This window comes from Glycine soja, chromosome 14, assembly GCF_004193775.1.
Source record: "Glycine soja cultivar W05 chromosome 14, ASM419377v2, whole genome shotgun sequence".
Lineage (NCBI taxonomy): Eukaryota > Viridiplantae > Streptophyta > Magnoliopsida > Fabales > Fabaceae > Glycine > Glycine soja.
The window spans coordinates 22,136,808-22,159,442 of record NC_041015.1 but is presented as its reverse complement, the minus strand read 5'-3'; positions in this window follow the sequence as shown (position 1 = coordinate 22,159,442).

The window sequence follows — 22,635 nt, the reverse complement described above, 5'->3', positions numbered from 1 at the left end:
CCTCCCCTATTTATAGCAAAATAGGGGAGGTGGTTGCCGCCCAGCTCGCCCAGGCGAGCCAAGTTGCTTCCTCCAGAAGCAACAGCCTTCTGGAGGAATATTCTGGAGGGCCCAAGTGGGCCTGGGTGCTATTTGCACCCCCATTTTTACTAAGTACACCCCCTCTGCTGTTTTTTTGGTGATTCTTTTTTCGTAAAGTTACGGAAACTTACGAATTTCGTAACGATACTTGTTTTCTTTCCGTAATGTTACAGAACCTTGCGGATTACATAATCATCCCCCTTTTGACTTACGGAATGTTATGGAACCTCACTTAATTATGCAACGATGCTTCCATTTGATTTCCGGTGTGTCACGGAAACTTACGGATTGTGCATCAATATTTTTTTGGTTTTTCGGCATGTCCTGGAATTTCACAAATTGCCTAATGATGGGTACCAAGCACCTCACAAGGGCCAAAGAAAGGTTGCATGTCATCAAGCAAAAGTCCCCGGACGAAATTAGGGTATGACACATGCCAATAGGTACTAGTACCTAAGGGCTTAACCTTATAAGTAAGCAAGAGGTATACTCTTTCAGAGGGCTTCTCATCCCAAATTCAAAAGATAGGACATTGGATTTTGGAAATTGGTATATAAAGAGAAATTTATGCACTTATAGCCTAATATGAACATGAGTTTTGGAATGCAGAGGCATGCTACCTTCATCTTGAAATGCAGTATATGTAGGCTTTTGTTACTCGTCTTATATGACTAACTTTTGTATAGAAAACATTTTCCAAAACTTGTATAATTTCCCCAATTTGTAGTTATTTTGTGGGGATTTGTAAATAAATCTTGTTTTCTTGTTATAGCTATCTCTAGAATATTTTCCATTGGATTTAATGATGAAATTTGTTCAATTTCAGGTTAAATGAGGCTAAAATCTTGAGGTGCTAAAGGGAGCAGTTGCGCTTAGCTCACCATTTGGGCTCAGTGTGCATCCAACACTTTTTACCTATTGCTGTCAACTTTACTTATTTACATTTACTGTTTTTACCATAGAAGTAGTTTATTTTTGTTTTAACCATCCATTATCAATGTTATTCCAACAATGCCTTATTTCTGAATAAAACTCTGTCTAATAAGCAAGTTCCTTGAGTTCGATACTCGGATCACTCCATTTTAATTTTAAATACTTGACGACCCGGTGCACTTTTTGGAGAATCGGATTTCCCCTTAAACATATTTATATAAAGGAAAATTGGATAAAAAAAGTAACTGCAAGGGAAATCCAACGAAGTATTTATGGCGCCGTTGTCGGGGAGCTTAATTCATTACAAGAGTTCAGTTAAATTTTACGGCATTGCTTTAAATTTTTTATTTGATTCAGTGATTTTTGTTGTTCATATTTCAGTTACTGCACATTTTATTGTTCTTTTGAATTAGATAATTGTTGTTCTATTTCTCTTGTATGCAAAGAAGATCTAGTGCAGGTGATTTGATCCCCATCAATTTGGAGATTAACGCTACTTGCCGGAGGCGCAACGCAAAGAGAATTAGAAAATTTGTGCAGGACTTAGAAGCAGCAACAACTCCAAAAGAAGAACCTCGATCTTCCAAGGCATCTTCTAGCTTTCCTATTCCAGGGCAATCTCATAAAAATTTAATTGAAGAAGTTATCATGGCTAAAAAACCAAGGAGAGTGGCCCTATAAGATTACTCAAGTTCAAGTGTGCCGCAATTTTTCACCAGCATTGCACAATCAGAGTTTCAGGCACAAAAAATCACATATCCTCCTTCTTTGATACAACTGATTCAAAATAATTTGTTTCATGGTCTACCAAATGAAGACCCATACGCACACCTGGCCACTTACATTGAAATATGCAATACTATTCGATTGGCTGGTGTTCCTGAAGATGTAATTCGATTGAGCCTGTTTTCATTCTCATTGTTTGGAGAAGATAAGAGGTGGCTTCACTCATTCAAAGGCAACAATCTTAAGACTTGGGATGAAGTGGTTGAGAAATTTATGAAGAAGTATTTCTCGGAGTCTAAGACTGTAGAAGGAAAAGCAGCCATTTCTTCTTTTCACCAATTTCCAGATAAATCCCTGAGTGAGTCCTTAGAAAGATTCTGTGGTCTATTGAGAAAGGCACCCACTCACGGATTTTATGAACCGATTCAGCTCAACATTTTTATTGATGGGTTAAGGCCACAGTCCAATAAGCTATTAGACGTTTCTGTTGGGGGAAAGATAAAGTTGAAAACCCCTGAAGAAGCCATGGATCTTATTGAAAATATGGCTGCAAGTGACATTGCTATTCTTAGAGATAGAGCCCACATACCAACAAAGAAAAGTCTTCTGGAACTTACATCATAAGATGCGTTGTTGGCACAGAACAAGTTGTTGTCCAAGCAATTGGAAGAATTGAATAAAACACTAAGTAAGTTGCTAACTCAAATACATTCTGCATAATCATTACCATCTACTGTTTTACAGGTTGTAGGGTGTGCCATCTGTGGTGGAGCTCACAATTCTGGCTGTTGTATCCCCAATGAAGAACCAGCTCATGAAGTCAATTATATGGGGAATCAGCCAAGACAAAATTTCAATGCAGGTGGATATTCGGGATTTCAGCATGGCCAACCATATAATTCACAGCAGGGACAGTGGAGGAATCACCCTGGAAACCAGTTCAACAAAGACCAGGGTAGTCCATCTACAAGGCCACAACAGCAAGGTCCTAGTCTTTATGATCGAACAACAAAGCTAGAAGAGACTCTAGCTCAATTTATGCAAGTATCTATGTCAAACCATAAGAGCACAGAGTCTGCCATAAAGAATTTGGAAGTCCAAGTCGGACAACTGGCAAAACAGTTGGCGGATAGGCCGTCAAGTAGCTTTAGTGCAAACACTGAGAAAAATTCAAAGAAAGAATGTAAAGCTGTAATGACAAGGAGCAGAATGGCAATTCAAGCGGATGAAAGTAGAGCTGAAGAGAAGGTGGAGGGTTATAAACAATAGCTGGCAACTGAGACGACACTGGAAGCAGTTTCTGATCTTATTGAACTTGAGGAGGTTGTGGAAGATGAAAATGACCAACAGGGGAGAGAGACACCAATAAAAGAACGCGAAATAGGAATAAAGATGACGGAAGAATAAGAAAAACAAAAAGAAAAAGAAAAAGAAAAAGAAGAAATAGAAAAAAGAAAAAAATCAGAAAAATGAAAAAGAAAAAGAAAAGGTAGATGAGGAGAAAAAAAAGAGCAAGAGTGAGGTTTCAAGAGAGAACAAGAGAGAGATTACTTCAGCTGAAGGCAAGGAAGTACCATATCCATTGGTACCTTCCAAGAAGGATAAAGAGCGACATTTAGCCAGATTTCTTGACATCTTCAAGAAGTTGGAGATCACTTTTCCTTTTGGAGAAGCTCTCCAACAGATGTCACTCTATGCCAAATTTTTAAAAGACATGCTGTCAAAGAAGAACCGGTACATACACAGTGACACAATAGGAATGGAAGGAAATTGTAGTACTATCATTCAACGCATCCTTCTCCCGAAGCACAAAGATCCTGGAAGTGTCACTATACCGTGTTCCATTGGCGAGGTTGTTGTGGGTAAAGCTCTCATTGACTTGGGAGCTAGTATCAATTTAATGCCTCTCTCCATGTGCTGGCGACTTGGAGAGATAGAGATAATGCCCACACGTATGACCCTCCAGTTGGCTGATCGCTCCATCACAAGACTATATGGAGTGGTCGAAGACGTTTTGGTTAGGGTTAAACATTTGATCTTTCCAGCTGATTTCGTAGTGATAGACATTGAAGAAGTTGCTGACATTCCCCTAATTCTTGGAAGATCTTTTTAGCAGCACCTTCTTCTTCTACTCCTGCTCTCATACCAGCTCAGTTTCAAATTCAGCTCCAAGCTTCTTCTACTCCTGTATTAGATTTTGTGTTTACTCTAGAGATGTTTCACTCTATGATGCAGAGCCTCCACAGAGGTCATGTCATTATCATGCCGAGTCTCCAGAGCTCAGGCCTGCCATTTATTATGAGCACAGATGAGTTCCTGACTCAGGTGGTTTGGCCAGTAGTCCAGCCTTCTCCTTCTGGAGGGGGTGGGATCTCCGTAACCCAAGAGCCTGAGCAGGCAACAGAGAAGCCAGTTATAGCAGAGGATGAGCTCACTCCTCTTTAGCCCTCTTTAATTGCTGCAGATACATCTATGGCTCAAGAAGAGGTATCTTCACAATATCCCATGCCAGAGCCATCCCCTCCAACCCATTCTTCAGGATGCACCAGCTACTCCAGCGCTGGATTTAAATGAAGATCAGCCATCGAATGAGTAGGATGTTTAAATTCTGTTTTGTTTTAATTTCTGCAAATCATGAACAATTTAGTTATTAGTTATTTAGTTGCCTTATGTTTCATTCATTTAAATTTTTGTCATTTAAATTCTAGTTATTTGAGTGTTGATTGCTTGTACAAAAAGCTTGTTTGAACAGTGAACTGATTGATAATGTTATTCAGTGGTGTTAATTCTTATGAATGAGTGTTTATGAATGACTTGAATGAGAAATCGTATGAATTGAGAGGAGTGGAATGTATAGACTCTATTTTGATCAAGCTTGCATCCGCTAGAAGAGAAAGAACATGTGATTAGAATTTGACTGAAAATGTTAGTCAGTTTGTCAGATTGATTGCGAAGGAATGCATTGACCGTATTCCGCTGAGAGTGTCATCCTTAAAGTTTGAGAGAAACGACTATCATTTAGTACTGAATTTTTCATGAATCTTTGAAGTATGGACTGAATGCATGAAATTAAGGATGATGAAGGCCATGTTTGATTGTGATAGCCACTTAGCCAACAAGGTGACCATGTGCTTGAATGGTCTATCCCTTGCACCCAGTTTGAGCTGAATGAATTATTGATTGATTGATTGAACCTTAAGCCTATACAATGTTATCTCCTGCTACCTTGTCTTCGGTTGTTGGAGAGCATCATCCACAACAAGCTTGGTTCAAAGCAAATTTGTCCCAAATTTGGGGACTAATTATTAAGATAAATTTGTTTGAAATTTAGGGGAGACACTAGATAAGAATTGAAATGGTGAAAGTAAATAGCATACACACACTATTTTTGTATATACACATATTGTTTCTGTATATATGAAAAAAGAACTGTAAGTATAAATAAAAATGTATAAAAGTGTGTGTGCTGCAAATCAAATCAATGGAAGCTAAGTGCTTAAATAAAAGGCAAGTATGGGGTAGGAATGCATGAAAAAAGTAAAGGTTTATCTATGGATGAATGCTCTCCTAGAACCTAAGCTTTTGAATCCTAGAAAAACCATGATTTGTTGGCAGCCTAACTTCATTACAAGCCTAGAAAGTCCTTCAGATTCAATTTGTGTGTTTATTTCTGTATGGTATGAGATGAAATGCAAAGGTTAGGACTTGTGTTAGTTGTTTATAATGGAATGAGCCTAAAAACTTGAGCTTGAGTGAAACAATGTCTGTGAGGCTTTGGTTGATGATCCTTCCGTGATATCTGTCATTCTCAATAGCTTATTTCAGTTGTGATTCTAATGCATATGTTCCTATCTTTGAAAAGTTGCATGTTCGTGAAAAACAAACACCATTTTGATTGACCACTGTATTTTGTCACTTCAGGACAAGTAAACTGATCTTTCTTTGCTGGAGGACAAGGAAAACTGTAAATTTGGGGGAGTTTGTTAGTCGTCTTATACGACTAACTTTTGTATAGAAAACATTTTCCAAAACTTGTATAATTTCCTCAATTTATAGTTATTTTGTAGGGATTTGTAAGTAAATCTTGTTTTCTTGTTATAGCTATCTCTAGAATATTTTCCATTGGATTTAATGATGAAATATATTCAATTCCAGGTTCAATGAGGCTAAAATCTTGAGGTGCTAAAGGGAGCAGTTGCGCTCAGCTCACCATTTGGGCTTAGCGTGCATCCAACGCTAAGTGCAGCTTCAGTGCGCTTAGCTCGACAGAAGAATCTAGTAGAGCATCAAGATCAAGGCCGCGCGCTAAGCGCAAGATCCGCTCGCTAAGCACGGCGGTTGTCTTTAGCCAGGCTCAGCGCATGACTGGCGCCAAGCCCAAATCCACTTACTCGGGCTAAGCGCGAGGGTGGTGCTAAGCGCAATGTCGCGAATTTAGATCCTACTTAAAGCCTGTCTTGTGTAGAATTAGGGTACACACAATTTTTGAGAATTCCAGAGCAAGGACACCACAATGCAAATTTTGAAATAGAAGCTCTAGAGGTAGCAAGAGGAGCAGCTTTGCAGAGAAGCAGAGGGTTCTTCAATTAGAGAGAGATTAGTGAGTTGTAGAGTGATTGTAAGGTGTCGCAACCTACCCTTCGGCGGGAGGGCGACGCGTGACTCGCGGGAGCGTCTTCCAAGAATGGAATACGCGCGGAGTCGCCACCAACGTTTATTTGAGGAAAACGTCAGAAAAACCAGAAAAGACGTGATCTACAAATTTTAAGTGAAAGGTTCGAGAGTTGTATTTACGCACGGGGAAGGTATTAGCACCCCACACGTCCGTCACAGGAGACGACAGTCTTTAATCAAATGTGCAAATATGACTTCAATTTTTATGTTCCCTTTTACATCTTTATTTATTTTTGTACTTTTTATATTTTTTATCTTTTTGCGGTTGACGAGGGTGTTTCCCTTGCTCCTACGTATTCCTTAATTGTGATAAGGAAATCAGACCTACGTAGTTCTTTGTGAACAAAGCATTTTGGTTAAGTTATTTTTTATCCTTTTTTGCAAGATATGTTTTTACTGAATGAAAGTTCATTTAAGGCGTTGGACCATTTAGACAATTCTTCGATTCTTTTGAAGAGTGAGAAAACATTAAGGCATCGGACCATTAATGATTGCTTTATTTTTGAAAGAGGTAACAAAGTTACATATTATTTTAGGCTTTTTAGAAATCTACATTTAACCAATAAAAGCGGAAAAGACCATGTCAAGGCGTTGGACCTTTGAAAATGGATTTTTTAGGCGATGACAAAATTTTGGTTTATGAATTGATTTTAGCCTTAGTTTCACTTTGGTTATTAGTCGATTCGATTAAGAAAGATAAATCCCAAAGAAAAATGTCCGATTGATTTTTTTGATTTATTTTACTAAAAGATATTATTTTAGGCTTTTTAGAAATCTACATTTAACCAATAAAAGCGGAAAAGACCATGTCAAGGCGTTGGACCTTTGAAAATGGATTTTTTAGGCGATGACAAAATTTTGGTTTATGAATTGATTTTAGTCTTAGTTTCACTTTGGTTATTAGTCGATTCGATTAAGAAAGATAAATCCCAAAGAAAAATGTCCGATTGACTTTTTTGATTTATTTTACTAAAAGATATTTTTTGATTATTATATTATTATTTTACCTCTTTTTGGTTTCCAACGTGGTTACGGCATGACCGAACGGTCGAATTTCATTTTAACGAAAATTAAAGAATATTACAATTCAAATGATCGGTGGAAATTTATTTTATTTTTTGATTAGGCGAGAAAATTACTTAAGTAAATGACTAAAGCACGTCAAAAGGGGGTACGGAAAGTAAATGAAATGAAAATAAAAGCACGTGAAAACAAATGAGGACCACTAAGGGTACATAGAATGAATTGAAAAGTTCGATTTCGGGAACTTACCGGTTGAAGACTGAAGAATGACGACGAGCGAACGAAGAACGTCGAAGAACGGTTGAAAATCTTCGCGAAATCACCCACGAAAACGTTACGGAAACGTTACGGAAGCGTCTCGGCTTGGATTTTCTTCACGGAAACAATTTTTTTCACTAATTTCAAGTGATCTCGAATTACCAGGAGGGCTGAACCTTTTTTCCCTTCACTTCTCCCCCTATTTATAGGAAAATAGGGGAGAAGCTTGCCACCCAGCTCGCCTGGGCGAGGTAGGTTGCTTCCTCCAGAAGGGCGCAAAATCTGAATGACAAAGGGCGCAAAATCTGTCTCTGCGCATTTATCACCCGCCTCACTGCTCCTGAATGATAAAGGGCGCAGAATCTGTCTCTTCATGTTTACCCAATCAGCTTGTTGTTCTTGAATGATAAAGGGCACAGAATCTATCTCTGCGCGTTTAGCCACTCAACTTGTTGTTCTTGAATGATAAAGGGCGCAGAACCTATCTCTACGTGTTTACCCACTCAGGTTGTTGTTCCTGAATGATAAAGGGCGCAAAATCTATCTCTGTGTGTTTACCCACTTAGCTTGTTGTTCCTGAATGATAAAGGGCGTAGAATCTATCTCTGCGCGTTTACCCACTCAGCTTGTTGTTCCTGAATGATAAAGCGCGCAGAACCTATCTCTGCATGTGTTACCACCCAACTTGCTATCATGCTTTGAGTCTTATAGATAGCAAAGGAAAGTTTTAAATGGATAACCACTCGGGTATCTCCGCATGTCACGTGACTCCAGTGTCAATAGGACAAAAATTGTTTGCGCGGAAGATGACATAAATCTTCGCGTGTCAACGGGCTAGTTGGCCACGATTGAAAAATGGTGCAGAAGACGACGTTAGTCTCTGCGTGCTATCATGCTTTGGGTCTTAGATATAGCAAAAGAAAGTTTAAACGGATAACCACTCGGGTATCTCCGTATGTCACGTGACTCCAGTGTCAGTATGACAGACATTGTCTACGCGGAAGATGACGTAAATCTCCGCGTGTCAGCGGGCTTGTTGGCTGCGATTGACAAAGGGTGCAGAAGACGACGTTAGTCTCTGCGTGCTATCATGCTTTGAGTCTTAGAGATAGCAAAAGAAAGTTTAAACGGATAACCACTCGGGTATCTCCGCATGTCACGTGACTCCAGTGTAAGTATGACAGAAATTGTCTGCGCTGAAGATGACGTAAATCTCCGCGTGTCAACGGGCTTGTTGGCCGCGATTGACAAAGGGTGCAGAAGACGACGTTGGTCTCTGCGTTCTATCATGCTTTTAGTCTTAGAGATAGCAAAAGAAAGTTTAAACGAATAACCACTCGGGTATCTCCGCATGTAACGTGACTCCAGTGTCAGTATGACAGAAATTGTGGGGGCGGCCGACAAAAGCGAGGCTCTTGCTCCTACGTATCCTCAATGAGGAACTCAGACCTACGTAGTTCTGGATAACTTGTGAGACTATAAATAGTCTCGGTGTTTTCTTCACTAAAATGCGAACATGCTTTAGTAAAGAAAAATAAATCATTCGCGAGAGCACCACATCTTAGAGAAACAATATACCCATGCCAAAGGTAATTTTCCTTGTAACCGAAATTGAAGGGCAAGATGTCAACATTTAGCTTGAACATTCAGGGCAAACGTCGGGTCCAACTGAAACTGGGAATAAAATTACTCATAGTGTATAAAAACTCACACAGGCAAGTGTTTTACCCTAATCCCAAACCATAACTGCACCATAACTTTATTTTGCACACAATTTCCTATCAAACCTTAAGATCACACGCACGATCACGGATCGATAGGATTTTCTCGAGGGTAGTGTTTTTGGAGAGGAAGCTGGGTGTTCCAGTCTTTTCCTCTTTGTTTATGTGGGGTGGGATATTGCCAGTCGAGAACGACTTTGAATGGCAATCCCGAAGGAAAAACCACTTTAAAAATGGGCTTTCTCTTTGTCGGCGGTTATTTACCTCGCCGAAAATTTATTCGGTTCGAAGATCTCCTGTCCTCTTTCTTGCTTTCCATTATTGATCGGGAATTATTCTATTTTCCTCCTATCTCTTCCTTTTTTACTTTCTTTCGATCTTTGATCGGGAATCCTTTTTTTCCTTTCTTCTCATTTCTTCGTTTTCTTTCTTTTCATTTCTCCCTTTGGGAATTTGGGTTTTATCATTCGTTATTTTCTCTCCCTTGAGGAGATTCTGCTGTCCTTTTCTTCGGGGAAAGGATGAGGATTCTTTTCATAGGCCAAGGTTCAAAGTAGCTTAAGGTTGTGTCTCAACATGGTCTTTTCATCGTGCGAGCCCGATCTCGATATCTGGGGAAAAACAAATTCGTGTGTCAAGGTGTCGATCTCGGGTTGAATTTCCATATTTTTTCCAGGAGGCACGCGTAACAATGATGATTTGGAAACAACGTGCAAAATTAGTCATGGCCACAGCTAGGTGGGTACTCAAGCATCCAGTTTATGGCATTGTGATACTAAGGCTGGGGATTTACACAAGTAGACCCAATGTTTCCAAATTATGTTCTTTCATCGGTTCAACGAATCCATCCATTCTCATCTCGGTTATTCTGGAAAATAAACTCTTAGCGTCAGTCCCTTGTTTCCAAAAGATATGTTTGCTCTCTACGAATGATTTATGCTTCCTATGACCATAACATGTCGACCTTCGAGGTCTTTCTTTCTTTTTCTTTTTGTTTCATCTTTTATGTTTGCAAAAAACTATACATCCATCACCATCTATGAGAAAATCTTTTCTTTGTACACCTACATTCCTATACATGACAAACTTTTTCTGTATACACACGCATTAAAACTCTTTCTCTTCATATCAACACGGTCTATATATAAGCTCTATTCCTGGTCAAAGATTTCTTTTTCATTTTTCAACATACACTCGTGATTTATACAAAAAATTTCTTTATATACACTCGTTGCTCACACACAAGAATTTCTTTTCACTCATTATTTACACGCACACAAAATCTCTCCATACATATTTTTTCTTTTACATATAAAAACTCTTTTCTTTTCTTTATAGACATGACATTTGTTCACAATGTTTTTTTTTTCTTATTTTTGGCGTTATCATCATTTTGTTCGTTTTATTTTTAGGACATTCCTAGATGAAAACTCTACACGGTTTCGGAATTCCAACAAACATTTATCGACAATAACGAAGTAAGCCCTAACGCAATAGTCCAAACAAAATGTCTGCACAAAACAAAAGATAATCGAAAAAACGAAACAAACGTTAGTCCCTCAAGTTATAAAAATAATATGTAACAGATAAAAAGGAAATATGAAAGAGAATATGAATATGGGGATCCCCTGGTCATGTGGCTCCACTCCCTCCCAAGAAATCGAGCAAATCCGTCATCTCCTCATCCATGCGGGCCTCCTCTCCATCGCCGGGAGCCTTTGCGGGCGCCTCCCCTGCCTAGGCCTTAGACCATTCTCCGGGCCATGTGACATCTGCCCTGAATTGATCTGGAGTAGGGCACGCAAAAGGAGTGAAACCCTGGCTCTGCAAACTGAGGTTGAGCTGGTAGAGACACTCATGGGTCTGCACCTGTCCCCTGTGGTTGGCCGCCTGCTGGAGAACCAAAAGCCGTAAATACCGCTCCTTGTCAAATGACCCAGCTGGATCAGCCTGATGAGGTGGCAATGGTGCATCTAGGGCCTGCGGTGCGCCACCCTACGCCTGTCTAGGCGTGCATTACTTCTCAATAAAGGCCCGGGTGATCGGCAATCGAATCACCTTACTAGGTGTGACGGGAACCCCAAACCACTGGAAGAGACCCGTGATCAATGCTGGAAAACCCAAGGCCCTGTTAGACTTATCTGGGTCTAAAGGGTGCCTGGTAAGTGGCATACCTACAAATAAATAAATGGCGTCAGCGATCAACTAAGCCACATGGACGCTCATCCGTGTCAGGATGGCATACACCAGCTGACACTTTGGTAGAGGGAGGTCGGAGTTATGATCGCTGGGCAGGATGTTGCTGAGCAGCAACGTCATCCATGTCTGGGTCAAGGTAGTCATGCTGGTGCGCATGATCCGCACTCGTCTCCTGGCAGCGGTCCGGGCAAAATCCTGACCCGATATGCGTAACAGTTGGGCAATGGCCTCCTCGCCAAATCCATCAGTCTGGTTCCTTCTCTGACTATACTCGCACTCTTGGCCCTCCTCTAACACTAGCGGGTCTCCCAGGAACTGGCTGAGGGCGTCTGCATCAAAAGGAATCCACTGGCCCCTTACCCATGACCGCATGTCCCGCACGCCCTCCTCTGTGGGCCAAGCATTGGCATAAAACTCTAGGACTACATCTGGGTCAAACTTGGCCATTGGAGTGACCAGCGACGTCCAACGTCGGCGAGCTATCTCTTCCTGGAAATCTGTGTACTCATCGTCCTTGAGCTAGACGTGTCTCTCTTGGTGGAATGACCATCCCTTGATGGCCTCGAAACGCTGCTGGTGCTCAGCGCTCCTGAAACGATGGCTGTCGAACTCGGGAGCGGCACTAGTCCCTTTAGCCACGGCGTCCTTCCTAGATCTCTTTGCGGAAAGCTTTCTCGGAGCCATTTCCTGCGAGGACAAACATTTGGAAAGTTAGTTTACAAGGAAACGCTTATTTTAAAGCAAAAACGGCATGCTAATCTTTCCGATTTAGAACAAACTTGTGCACACATTTCCTTAATGTAAAATATTTATGAACGTGCATATGCATAAAATATCCTACTATTTATATCAACATACAAAGATATTTAAAACATTCAAGTTACCACACATATATATATTTTTTGGAAAGAATGCGTATACGCATGCTCAAGGTATTGTGTCAAAATTACATATGTTCATATTTGCTACCACAAACTACCTACACACATTTGAAGTATTTTATTAACATACAAATTTTGTAGTTTCATTCATATTTATTTATACATATATGCACATTGGAGAGCCAATCTCACGTCATGCACACACTTGCATTTGAAAAGGAACTTTCATGCCATCTATATACACTTGAGGGGCAATTCCACATCATATATTCATTTGGGAAGCATCCTTGTTCCATTTATGACAGGGGTACATTTTTTTGAAAGGCGCCTTATGCTACCTATCGACAAATATACATATTTTGAAAGGCATTTTTACGCTACCTATCCTACACATACAGATTTTTGAAATGCATTATTTGCTATTCATTCACACTTTGCAAGGTATTTTTATGCCATATATTCACACACTTTGCAACGTATTTTTATGCCATATATGTTCACATATATACATACCGTTGAAAGGTATTTTCCATGCTACCTAGGTGCAAGGTATTCCTCATGGGGCAGCCGAATTTAAATTCTAATAAAAACCTCTCAAACATGTCCTAATATTCATGCCTTTTTACATTCAAAACCAAAATTTAGATTCCTAGGCATAAGTCATGCTTCCTTGCATTGAAATTAAAAGCTTGGGTTCCTAGGCCTAGAATTGCATTCGGGCACTCATTTTAAATCCTTCATGTTGTCCCTATATATATAAAACAATCCCACAATCCCAAGCATACAAAACCATGCTCATATGTCATTGGGGCATTTCACCGAGCACTTGGTGGACACATGTTTAGGCATGAATAGAAAGAGAGTGGGGGCAATGTGGCATGCCCCATTGCTTCAGGATGCACCCTAGGCCTACGGCCATCCCCTACAATCCCTCAATTCAAACCAATCAAGCATGAAACAAAGCCAAAATTGCTCCATAGATTTGGGCATATTCACACAATTTAGAGCACCAAAAGAAGACCAAGATACATCAATAGAAAGCTAGAAAGCTCAAGAATGGGATACTTACTTGATGGAGTGAGTAACAACACTAAGAATGGAAGGAAAAGCGCAAAAATGGTGGCCTAGGGGTGAAAAATCCTTAATTCCCATGAGCTTTCTTTTTTGAATGGGGGGGGGGGGGGGAGTTTTTGAGTGCAGAAAACATTCCCCTCCCCCTCTTTTAAACATTTTCATACAGGGGTTGCTCGCCCAGGCGAGCTAACCTGTACTTTTTTTTTTTTTAGGGAAGACATGAGCATGGCCCTCTACGGGTCGGCGTTCACTTACTCGAACCCACTCAAGGTAGATTAGGCATCCATTATTTATTTTAAACAAACAACAGTAATAATTACTGTGAATTTAAAGGATACTAGGCTGCCTTGCAGCGGCGTTTTTTGCTTGTCCCGAGCTGGGAAGGGATGATGATCTGTCGGTCGTGACCCTAGCCTCTATTTGCGTCCGTCCCTAAGTACCTGAAAGTAGGAAACAACAATGCGTGGAAAATCGTGACCGCGTCGTCGTCTTACCTTGATTGGCTTCTGCCTTTAACTTTGTCTCGACCTCTGACTGTGGCCTAAGACGATTCTTCCCCTGTTATCACAAAAATATGCATGCGTATGCGTATGCATGAATGTTTTCAAATGCAATAATCTTATTAGTGAAAGCTGGTTAGGTTCAGTTTTGATTAAGCGCTTGGGGCACCCCATGAATTGAGCGAAAGGGCTCAGGTTATTACAAACTAACACATGGTTTAAAAGCAAAGTGAGGACTGAAGCCTCAAACCCATGTTCTCTTCTTTTAAAAGACTGTGACGAGAGATATACAGTAGACGGGAATCCCCAGGGGAAACCAAGAAGGCACACAAAAATAAAAGAACATGCAACGACATCCTTAATTGCCCCAGATTCTAAGCATAGTATCGCTTGACAACATCAGAGTTCACAGGTAAAGGTAGCTCCTCGCCATCCATGTTGGTAAGCACCAGGGCTCCTCCGGAAAAAGCCCTTTTCACAGCGAAAGGCCCTTCGTAGTTCGGGGCCCACTTCCCTCGATTATCTTTAACAGCGTGGGACATCTTTTTCAGCACAAGGTCTCCCTCATGGAACTTGCGCAAGCGTACCTTCTTGTGGAACACATTCTTCATTCTTTGTTGATATAGGCGCCTATGACTCATGGCCGTCAAGCGCTTACCTTCAATAAGGTTGAGTTGGTCATAGCGTGTTTGAGCCCACTCTGATTCTTCTAAGCCCGATTTTGCCAGTATCCTCTGGGAAGGGATCTCTACTTCAAATGGGAGTACCGCTTCCATTCCATAAACCAAGGAATACGACGTTGCCCCAGTAGAAGTTCGTAATGAAGTTCGGTATCCATGCAAGGCAAAAGGCAACATCTCATGCCAATCTTTGTATGAGACTATCATCTTCTGAATAATTTTCTTAATATTCTTGTTGGCTGCTTCCACGGCTCCATTCATCTTTGGCCGGTAGGGCGTGGAGTTGTGATGCTGGATTTTGAAATCCGCACACATTTCCTGCATCATCTTGTTATTCAGGTTGGTGCCATTGTCAGTAATGATCTTCCTAGGGAGTCCATACCGACAAATCCGCTCCCTCTTTATGAATTTGACCACTACACTCCTCGTGACATTGGTGTAGGAAGCCGCCTCGACCCACTTGGTGAAATAATCTATCGCCACGAGAATGAAGCGGTGACCGTTCGAAGCCTTGGGCTCGATGGCCCCGATGACATCTATTCCCCACATGGAAAAAGGCCAAGGGGCGGACATGACATTCAGAGGATGTGGCGGAGCATTGACATTGTCCGCAAACGCTTGAAACTTGTGGCATTTCCTTACATGGATGCAGCAATCACCTTCCTGGCCATAGCGTGCCCATTAGCGTGCGTTCCAAACAAACCCTTGTGGACTTCCTCGATCATGTGGTTCGCCTCTTTGGCATCCATACATCGCAGGAGAGTCATGTCGTGGTTTCTTTTATATAGTATGCTCCCGCTCATGAAGAAACCATCCGCCAATCTCCTCAATGTCCTTTTATCATTGTCGTAAATCTCCGGTGGGTACTCTTTCCTTTCGACATATCGCTTGATATCAAAATACCAAGGCTTACCGTCCCGTTCCTCTTCCACCTGGCAATAATGTGTAGGTTTGCCACGACACCAGAACCTAATGTATGGTAGATCCCCGTGCGGCGTTAGCTGGAACATGGACGCCAAAGTGGCAAGCGCATCAGCCATTTGATTTTCCTCCTAGGGAACATGATGGAAGGAGATCTCATCAAAGGAATTAGACATCTCCTTGATATAGGCTTTATAGGGTATCAGCTTGGGGTCTCTAGTTTTCCTTTCCCTTCTCAGCTGATGGATCACCAACACTGAGTCCCCATACACCTTGAGTAGCTTGACATTGGAGTCAATCACTGCCTGGACGGCCAGGGCACATGCTTCATACTCAGCCATATTGTTGGTGCAGTCGAACCCCAGCCTAGCTGTGAAAGGTATACATTGATTGTCTGGAGAGACCAATACTGCTCCAATGCCATGGCCTAGAGCGTTTGACGCTCCATCAAACCACACGGTCCATTTGTCCTGGTCCTCGTCTAGTTTTTCCTCAAACAAGGCCATGATGTCCTCATCCGGGAATTCGGGATGCATGGGTTGATAGTCGTTGAGAGGCTGCTGAGCCAAATAATCTGCTAAGGCGCTTCTTTTTATCGCCTTTTGGGTGACGTAAACTATATCAAACTCGGATAGCAAGACTTGCCACTGGGCGATCCGTCCCGTAAGAGCTAGTATGGCTCAGCATGTATTGTCTTAGGCGATGGAACGCCCAACATGTATTGTCTTATGCGATGGGACGCCCAGACTAAAGCACAACACGTTCTTTCGAGTAGGGAGTAATTCATTTCACAGGCCGTGAACTTCTTACTCAAGTAGTAGACAACGCGCTCTTTCTTTCCGGACTCGTCATGTTGTCCCAGCATACATCCCATCTACTCATCCAAAATTGTCATATACAAGATGAGAGGCCTTTCGGGTACCGGTGGCATAAGCACAAGAGGATTCATGAGACATTTTTTGATCCTCCGAAATGCCTCTTGACAATCCTCATTCCAACAGTCGATTTGGTTTTTGCGTAAGAGTTTGAAAAATGGCTCACAAATAGCAGTGAGCTGCGATATGAATCTGGCAATATAATTCAAACGTCCCAGGAAACCTTAGACTTGCCTCTTGGTACGGGGTTCCGGAATCTCAAGGATGGCCTTCACCTTTTCGGGGTCTACCTCTATCCCTTTCTGGCTTACGATGAAACCTAGCAATTTCCCTGATTTGACCCCAAAAGTGCACTTAGTGGGGTTCAACCTCAATTGATACTTCCTAAGCCTTTCGAACAACTTCCGTAGGTTGACAAGGTGTTCCTCCTCGGATTTAGATTTGGCAATTATGTCGTCCACATAGACCTCTATCTCTTGGTGCATCATATTGTGGAACAAAGCTACCATAGCTCGTTGATAAGTTGCCTCGGCATTCTTGAGTCCAAAGGACATCACCTTGTAACAGAACGTTCCCCACAGGGTGACGAAGGTAGTCTTTTCCATATCCTCTGGCGCCATCTTTATCTGATTGTAACTGGAGAACCCATCCATGAAGGAAAATAAAGCGAAATTGGCCGTATTATCCACAAGGATATTGATGTGCGGCAAAGGAAAGTTGTCTTTGGGACTGGCTCAATTCAGGTCCCGATAATCCACACACATTTGCACCTTCCCATCCTTCTTAGGGACTGGTACAATGTTGGCAACCCATTCTGGGTACCGAGCGACAGCCAAAAACCCAGTGTCAAATTGTTTCTTCACCCCTTCTTTTATCTTCAATGATGTCTCGGGCTTTATCCTCCTCAGTTTCTATTTTACCAGGGGACACTCGGGATTTAGGGGTAATCGGTGTTGTACAATGTCAGAACTCAAACCGGGCATATCTTGGTACGACCAAGCAAAGATGTCTTGGTAGTCTCTTAGCAGGGCTGTTAATTCTTCACAGATGGGTGCAGTCATACCCGTGCCTATCTTTACTTCCCTTTTTCCACTGCCAGTTCCCAAGTCTACTAGTTATGTCTCTTCTTGATGAGGCCCCATTTCTTGGTCCTCATGGGCGACTATCCTTTCCAACTCTGGGGGAAGTCCCACATCCTCGTTCTCTTCATCTTCTGTTTGATTCGTTTCTTGCTCGAAGTCGATGGGCGGGTCCCAGGTATTAGTACCTTCGAGGGACTCGTCGTCGGATCTGGCGTTTTAAACATAAATAAGTAAACATGCAAATGGATGAGAATGGGTAGAGACGCAGGAACAGATGAAGAAATATCTTTGTATTATAGATTCAGGAACAAAAGACACAAAGCCTTAACAAAAGGAAACTCTAAAGCCTAGGCCCAACTGTAGAGATTTTAAAGCCATAAAAAGGTTTACATTATGCTCGTCGCGTAAATGTTTGGGCGCTCCTCCACTCGCCAATTTCCTAGTCAGAAATCAGGAGGGCATGGTCGCACCTAATCTGACCCACTCGGAGCATCATCGTCGCATATTGCAACGACTTGGCCTTTGTCCCCTAGACCCGCACTTATAAAGCTCCTACTTATGTGGCAGGGCGAGCTTCCTTCGTCTTCTTGGCTTAATCGCAAGCCTTGACTTCCGTTTTTCCTTCCCGCAATGCTTTTCCTTATATCTGCCTGTGTGGGTTTGTAGCCTAACCCAAATTTCCCATGATTTCCTTTGGCACTTATCAGGCTAGTTATGCCTCTGTTGACCTTGCCTAAATCCATTCTGGGCTCGTAACCATTCCCCAACATTACCCGGGCCACCATTACTACCGTATCTGACAAGCAAGGTTTCCCAAAGAAGGAATCCACAGAGGAAATGCTTACCACCTCGAAAGACTAGAAAACGGTTTCTAATGACTCCTCCGCGGCCTCTACATATGGCATAGAGGATGGGCAACTCACCAAGATGTCTTCCTCGCCCGATACGATAACCAAATGCCCTTTCACTACGAACTTCAATTTCTGGTGGAGCGTAGAAGGAACGACTCCCACCGAATGGATCCACGGGCGTCCCAACAGGCAGCTGTAAGGGTGGTTAATATCCATTATTTGAAAGGTCACCTGACAGGTGTGGGGGCCTATCTGTACCAGGAGGTCGATCTCTCCCCTAACCTCTCGGCGGGTGTCGTCGAAGGCACGAACTACCATGGAACTTGGCTTTAGATGGGAAGCATTAAATGGTAATTTCTCCAACGTGCTTTTGGGCATCACGTTTAAGCTGGAATCATTATCGATGAGCACCTTGCCTACAACGTGGTCCATACACTTGATTGATACATGCAAAGCTTTGTTATGCCCTCTTCCCTCGCCAGGGATTTCTTCTTCGGCAAAGGCGAGATAGTTGTTGGCGGTGATATTATTGATGAGCCCTCCAAAGCCTTCTACAGAGATATCTTGGGCCACATGGGCTTCGTTCAAAACCTTTACTAGCAAAGCCCGATGAGGCTCCGAGCTCATGAGTAATTCCAACAGCGAGACCCTGGCCGAGGTTTTGTTGAGCTGCTCAATAACCTTGAACTCGCTCTGCTGAATTATGTTGAGATACTCGCTAGCTTCCTCTAGCGACACCTCCTTCTTGCCATAACCATCCCTTTTCTCCGGAAGACCTTTCACCGGAATATCCTCATTCGGGGTGAGGGGCATTTTATCATCTTGTTCTTCCACTACTTTTGCCTTCCCTTTGACGTTCGTGGGCTGAATTGGTAGGTCGGGGGGCACAAACACACGACCGCTACGGGTCACCCCGCTCAGCCCCGTGATATTGGTTACCTTGGCCGACAATGAACTGATGTCGGTGGCTTCTTCTTCCTTTTTGTTCAGAGGTGTGTACCTCCATGGGACTGCGTGGCTGTTATGGTACGGGAAAGGGACAGGTTTAGCTGCCGAGGGGTGTCGGGGCTTTTGCGAAGCTGCGCCCTTGGTGAAATATATCACCAAAGGTTTAGGCCTTCCAAAACTTCTCTCATCCATGGACTGCATACATATATGCTGCTCTTCCCTCCCCTCATCACCGACCCTTGATCTATCATTCGCTGCAACAATTCCTCTACTGCCAAACATGTTTCCATGCTATGTAGCTCGCCGGGATGCAACAAACAAGAATCCTCTTTATGCCCACCGTGGGGAATCACACCTCCCTTTTGTAGGGCCTCAAAGATAAACCTCCTAGGGTTTGCCACGTCCTTTAAAGGTTTAGACCTGCGCGGCCTATTCGACTTAATGGCATTAACTGCTCCCCCTCCATGATTCGCGAGCGGGTTGGTTTTCACGTTGGACCGATCCTCTTGAAATGTCAGCCATCCAGCATCTATCAAATGTTGGACCTTGTATTTAAGGGCCATGCATTTTTCGATGGAATGCCCCGGGGTATTCCCATGGTACGTGCAAGTTGCGTTAGGATCATACCACATTGGGAAAGGGGGTTGGAAGATATTCCCGGGAGTTATTACGGCCAGTTGGTTGGCGATGAGGGATGGCTAGAGGTCTTCATACGTCATTGGGAGTGGGGTGAATTCTGGAATTGGCCTCGGGGGAAAATTCCTCATTGCGTTGGAATTGCCGGCCGGGCGAGTCGTGGTTGGAGTTGGAACTTGGGGGACCTCCCTCTGGACGGGTGCCTTAGGTTGCACGGGTGCTGAATTAGAGGAGTTCCCAGCGTGAGCTAAGAAGCTCGGATGATATTGTGCATACTGATGTGTACCATGAGATGTCTGCGGGGTTTTGACCCATACGGGCGCCGAAGTGACGGTGTGGGCATCTCCCTCCTTCCTTTTTGCCCAATTGCTCCGATTCTTTTAGCATTGGCACTTGTGGAGGAAACGTAATCGAACTTCCCTCTTTTCAACCCTACTTCGATTCTTTCCCCGGCGAATACTAGGTCCGCGAAGCCGGACGACATGTAGCCTACCAACTTCTTGTAGTAAAACACTGGCATGGTGTCTACCATCATGGTGATCATCTCCCTTTCGACCATGGGAGGGGCCACTTGTGCTGCCAGGTCTCTCCACCGTTGTGCGTATTCTTTAAAGGTCTCACCTTCCTTTTTGAACATATTCTGTAGCTGAGTGCGATCGGGAGCCATATCAGAATTATACTGATATTGCCTTAGGAAAGCAGTAATCAGGTCCTTCCAAGTACGGATGCGGGAAGCTTCCAGATTAGTGTACCAAACAACCGCGGCCCCGGCCAAGCTATCTTGGAAAAAGTGTATTAATAGCTTCTCATCCCTAGAGTGCGCGCCCATCTTGCGACAATACATCTTGAGATGGTTCTTGGGACAAGTCGTCCCTTTATACTTATCGAAGTCCGGCACTTTGAATTTTCGGGGGATAACAACATCTGGTACCAAGCAAAGATCTGTCATGTCCATGAATGGATAGTCACTGAAGCCTTCAACAGCCCTCAATCTCTCCTCAAGGAGATCGAGTTTCCTTCTTTCTTCAGTCGCCGGGGGTGGTCCTTCTGTGGACAAGATTATTGGCTGTGCTGTGAGGTTGGGCTGAGGCAAAGTGTTGGGTGTCGGCCCCTCGACAGGGATCGGGGGGTAGAACTTGACATCCCTTTGGGCATACTCTTGATGATTTTCGTGGACCTCGTCGGGTTCTCGAGGAGGCTCCCCTTCAAGGATGGGAGAAGAGATATGACCCGCATCATCTTGCATGACTGGCGGCGTGTAATTAGGCGACAATCCATAAGGGTAAGCCGCTCGGTTGTATCCCAAATGGGGGTTGCTGTTGTGCCCCAGTGTGTTCCTTCCTCGTCCTACCGTATTTGGGGGAGGATGGTGCGCGATAGCTAGGAGAGTTGGGTCTGCTTCGGCAGCCGAACTGACAGCGGCAGCGGTGGCCACGTTTTTCTCCATCATAGAAGCCATTTGTTCTTTCAAAGCCAACATGTCGGCTTTCATCTGTTCCTGTGTCTCCTCTTGGTCACCCATCGTTCTAGATTTGGATCTGGTGCGATAGGTATGCCTTGTGGCGCGTTTAGTTATGGTGTTTTTCCTAGAAAAACCAAACGTGAGGAGTAGGTAAAAATTTTGAATGCATGTTAGGGATAGAATGCAGGGGTGATTTGATTCGCACTGACTTTCGGAGTAAAAACATGGGATGAACTCATTTTATTCAAAAAGTTTATAACTAGTCAAGATCTGAGTGGCAATACAAGTTCCCTAGCTGCTCCTAATTATATGGGCCATTAAATCTATCATATGCTGACAATAGTCGAGAAGTCCATGGATCTCCTCGGGGGCGGAGTAGGTGTCCGCCATTACTTTGGCCTTGGCTAGCAATCGGGGAAGGTCTTGACTCCCGTTCAAGGTAAGAGCAAATCGGTCCATCCACATGGTTGCCTCTTGGTGTAACGAGTCGATCACCCTTCCTCTAGCCTCCTTTTCCGCGTACACTTGGGCATACTCGTCAGCCACCCTATGCTCGTGGGCCGTGGCTAGACTTAGTTCTTCTTGGTACTTGGTGATAATAGCTAACATGTTGGTCTCTGTCTCGCATAAACGCCGAGACAAGTTTCTTTTGGTCCTTGAGCAAACAACTAACTCTTCTTTTAGAACCATGCTATGTGCTCGTGATCGGTCTCTCTCATCCCTTGGAAGCTTGAGCTCACTGTTGCTGCCCCACAATGCTCCACGGAATTTTTCACGGCCATGCTCTTCCTTGCGAGCCCTCTTGGCTTTTTGTTCAAGGGCTTTTGCGGTAGCTGCATTTTCTTCTCGTAACCCAGCACACTCTTTCCGGACGTCTGTAGCAACCAACTTGAATTTTTCTTTGGCAAGTCTCGCTTTTCCTAGTTCGGTTTTCAGAGCCCGGATTTCTTCATCCTCTTCCGGAGCTTCGAAGTTCTCTTCGTTGATAATCTTTAACTTGTAGAGCCAATCTAAACCTCGTGTACGAACTTTCAGCCATTCATGATAACCACCAATGATGCCATTACGAATGCCCCTAAGTTCTTTATCTTTCCTTAACGGGCTTTCCCA